Source organism: Triticum urartu, chromosome 6 (assembly GCF_003073215.2).
Source record: "Triticum urartu cultivar G1812 chromosome 6, Tu2.1, whole genome shotgun sequence".
In the NCBI taxonomy this organism is placed as follows: Eukaryota; Viridiplantae; Streptophyta; class Magnoliopsida; order Poales; family Poaceae; genus Triticum; species Triticum urartu.
Genome location: NC_053027.1, coordinates 328,726,933 through 328,731,666, shown reverse-complemented (window position 1 = coordinate 328,731,666; position 4,734 = coordinate 328,726,933).

Genomic DNA, 4,734 nt, shown 5'->3' with positions numbered 1-4,734 from the left:
TTCCTGGATCGATTTCCCGGTGTGGTCGAATTACACATGTGCCTGCTAATAACACCAAAGTGATTGCAAGGTACTGCATTTTTCGCAGAAATGGAACCATTCAAATTAACAAGTTCTCGCTTCTCGTGGCAATGCATCCATATTGGAAAATTGGAGACACTGTTCTACTCATGCTCTACCAAGGCACAGGAGGGCTCTTCCTTTTCATTGACGAGATGCCAAGTCGCCGTGATCAAGTTGCTTCCAGTGGATAGTTGTCGTTGTTGGCCCTCGGCCTCTTAAAATGTGCTAGCTGTTACTATATATGTTAAGTATGTAGATATGGACCATATGGTTGTTGGCCCTTAGCCTCTTAAAATGTGATAGTTGTTACTATGTTAAGTATGTGGATATGGATATGGTTGTCAAAACCGTGTTACGAAGATCCTCCTTTTGTCGAATAGTGTAACCACTATATATATGTTACTCAAATGCTGTTACCCAAGTTCATAAATTTTCATGGAAAGTATTAGTATCGTACATAGTTCATTGAGTTTAAGCATGTGCCCGATGTCCAGAAGGCATTTGCATATGAACTGTCCATATTGCAAATTCACACACATGTTAACATAAGGAAATGTATGTGTAACATACTAATCATCGCACACGAGTACTCGCAGACGCATCATGTGCGATACTCCGCCATCACAAGCAACTAGTTTGCATTTTTCAAAGTTTTTTGTACACATAGAATCGCACATGAAGTAACTGTATTGAACATCTATGTTGTAATTTCTCATCGCAAACAGTTCATCCGAGTCGGCTGTTTGCCACATATCACACACATATTGTTTACACGACTCATTTGTGTTCTTTTGGCTCATCGCAAACAGTTCATCCATGTGAACTGTATGCCGCATATCACAGATATCTTGTTAAGTTGAACCATTTATGTTGTGTCCCCTAATCGAAAACAGTTCGTCTGAGTTAACCGTATGCCGTATATCGCACACACATTGATATGGCTGCCCATTTCTGTTGTTCTACCTCATCGCAAATAGCTCGAATGGATTAATCGTGCGTCCTGCATTGCACACACATTATTATGGCTGCCCGTTTCTATTGTTCTGCCTCATTGCAGACAGTTTGAATTGATTAACCGTGTGTCCTACATCGCACACGCAACTAAAATCTGAACCGTGTTTGATGGCTCCGCCATCACAAACATTTTGCACCTTTTTTGATAGGTTTTTTACACCACCGTTTGCGATTATTGCATCGCACAGTTTTGGCAAAGGGTCTCTGATCGTAGTGTCGCATTAGCAGTATCCTACAGTAGTGTAGTCACAGATATGCTCAATGAGTAGGAAGCCTCATGTAGTTTGTAACAAGGTGTGTAAGCCGGATCAAGAGGGTAAGCACAGCTATGCTCATTGAGCAGGAAGCCCCCAAATGACCAATAATGTGATAAGCCCATAAGAAAGGATACCCATGTTTGAACCGCGCATCATGGCAGCAAGTTAACTTTGGCAACCTTTATTTTTTCCTGAGAACTCGAACTTGCGAGAGATGGATTCTTTTTGAACTGGAATTTTAAACCAGATATTGAGAGCTTCAAAGCTTTGTGAGAGACAGATTTCCCTTGAGACGGATTTTAAACCAGAATCCTTCATTTTAAGCCAGAAATTTTCTGACGTCCTTTAAATTTTCATCAATATGACAGTAGCCTCAGGGACTGGTTTATTTCCCCTCCAATGACCCGGGATTATGAATTCGTTGAGTCATGTCATTGTAGCCCCCGAGTCTCAAGACGACTCGACTAGTTGGCTTAAGATTCTTCATACTTGATCATGATATTAACCGGTATATGAATGGCGGAACATTGTCCATTCAACCCTCCGGTGCAGGCGGAGGCTAATAATATAATATGATTTTCTCTAGAATTGTTGGAATAGACTGGACCGCAGGGCAGACAGTAAAGACGACCGCGACATCAGAGACAGCACGGACGCAGGTGAGTCGGCCATGGGCACGGGCAGATGAGTCGGCCGTGGCATTATAAGCCGGTGCAGACTGGGAGTAATTCACAGGCGCGGTAAGCCCGCGGACGGGCGAGTCAGCCACGTCATGTTGATGTAGACTGGTGCCACAGAGGTGGCGGCTTGCACATACACTCGTGGAGAATTATGGAAGGGCCAAATGCTAGCGCATGATATCCATGATATGACTGTCGCTCTTGTAGTTAACAATTGTTCTACATCAAAATATCACAAGCCAGAGTACTTGTTCTTTATTTTAAGAATAAAAAATGTATCAATAAAAATTGATTGGATGGATTTCATCTGATTCATCTGGACGATAGATGATCCGTATATAGAGTTTGTGAATACCCTCGAGCAATTCCAACAGCGATCGAGCAACAAAAAATAGGCCTCCAGGATGCCCTGTATATGTGGGTGTACCAATAACAAATATAGCCATGTGCGCTCTGTTGACTCCGACTCTCCCAATCTGTGAATAATAACCAGTAGACAACCACAAGGAAAGCCCTGAAACAACATGACATTTTTCTCCAGCATGCTTTCTGATCAAACCATCCATAGTCTTTTGAGTAACATCCAACAACATGTTAACTCCAGCAGACGCAAGCGGCAGCAGCAGTTGTAGAGATGGCGTGTATGACGATGTGTGGCAGAAACAGAAGCAAACTCCAGCAGGACCAGCTCGTAGTAGCAAAGGCCATCGGGTGGCCGCGGCGGCTCAAACAGTAGCGAAGGCCGGGTCAAAGCTCTACACTTTAGGCCACCGGTTTGAGTCCCAGCTAATGCGGATTTAAAGCAGCGCATAAGCGAGCAGTTGGAGGTGACAGTTTAAATGACGGGCGGCTTGACGGCTGCCGCGAGGCACATCCATGACGGCGTCTTAGCACAGGAGAGCCCACAATAGTGGAGGGGGGTGAGTCATGGCGCCGAGGCTAGCACCAGGGCGGCCTCCCGGGCCGGCAAACCAGTGGCGGAGGAGGCACGTGAACTAACTTGCAGCAGAGACTCCGGTGGGTGACGGCTCACAGTGGCAGTGACCAGCCCAAACCATAGAACGGGTGAGGGTGACTCACCAGCAAAGGCGGCGCGCCGGCAGCTTAAATGGAGTTGCGTGAGTCGGGGTGACTTTACACACGACAGGGGCGTCTCAACACTGCCCCTATGGCTCAACGTGCGGCAGATGCGGAGGGCAGAACCGGCCATGGAGGTGATGACGGCGGCCAGCGGCTCTGCGGAGATGGAGCAAGGCGGCGGCGTCGACTTGGAGATGTAGCCAGCCATGGTGGAGCAGTGAATTGAGGTCGAGCTCGAAACAGACCCTCCGGTGTAGTGGCGACCCGGAGACCGGGATGACCCTGCGACGGAGGCTCGAGGCCAAGGCCAGCGGAGGAGCGTCCGCGGTAAGGCGGAGCAAGGTGGCTCAGTCGCAGTTGTCGGCGTCCTGGGAACAGGGGTGCCCACACTTGCCTGCCTGCAGCCCACGAGCATGGATCCATCAATGGTCCAGTACGGCCCAGCTTTAGTAGCAACAACTCAAGACCCTCGCGAGGGGCCAAGCTTCGCGAGGCGGACGACATCAAGACCTCCCTAGGGGCAGCCTCACTAGGCTGGTCCTGAGGAGCGGAGATATCTATGCAAGGGGCACCTCACGAGGTTCACGTGACGTTAGCCATGACGACCAAGGCTAGGCGGGCGCCAGCGGGCGTAGTGTAACAGTTTCCTCTTTGGTGCTAAGGAGGCAAGCGCAGGCACGGAGTCCCCAGGAATCAGGCAAAGTTTTCCATATCAGTGCAACAAGACCAAGACCAGCTGAACGGCGGGACGGAGGTCATCGCGGAGCCCATAGCAGTGTCACCACTAGAGCCTTTGGCAGGAGAAGACTACTTTTGTCAGGATTACTTGTACTAGTTGTCCCCCTTCAACCTTGGCCGTTGTGGGATCCCTTCCCGCCTAAGCATTTGGGAAGAGGACCAAGGCCACTATAAATAGGACCTAGCCACCACTGTAGGAGGAGGACGATTCGGAAGGATCATTCGGGTCACCCTAACACTCACCAGCTCATCGAGCTCAAGAACACCTCACCTCTCGAGGCTGTTCATCCAATGTACTAGTTCATCCTCAGCCTCTCGAGGCAATCCACCCCACACTGGAGTAGGGTATTACACCACAAGGTGGCCCGAACCAGTATAAACCCTTGTGTCTCTCTTGTTCTTTGGGTTCATCGAGCAAGGCCATGGGATCATTGAGCGAGCGAGCTAGCGAGAGAGTCTAGGCGGCGCCTTCCACTCAAGAAGATCTCAACTCCACATCCTAGGCGGCCCGCACACCGCCGGGCACGGGCGGCGCTGACCGGCGCCCTCTACCCTCGCGCAGCGGTGCACGCGGGCCACCACACGGTCTTCAGGCTACGCTACGACAACGGCACCTCACACCCAACGGGAGCAGGAAAACACGCGAGCCACGCTCATCGTGGCGCGGGAGCTGCTACGATGCAGGCTGGCGGAGAGCGGTCGCTATCCGCTGCTGGAGCGCGTCGCTGATACGTCTCCAATGTATCTATAATATATGAAGTATTCATCCTGTTATTTTATCATTCTTGGGTGTTTTACAATCATTTTATAGAAACTTTATATAATTTTTGGGACTAACCTGTTAACCCAGTGCTCGGTGCCGCTTGCTGTTTTTTGCTTGTTTATTACATCATATAAAATCA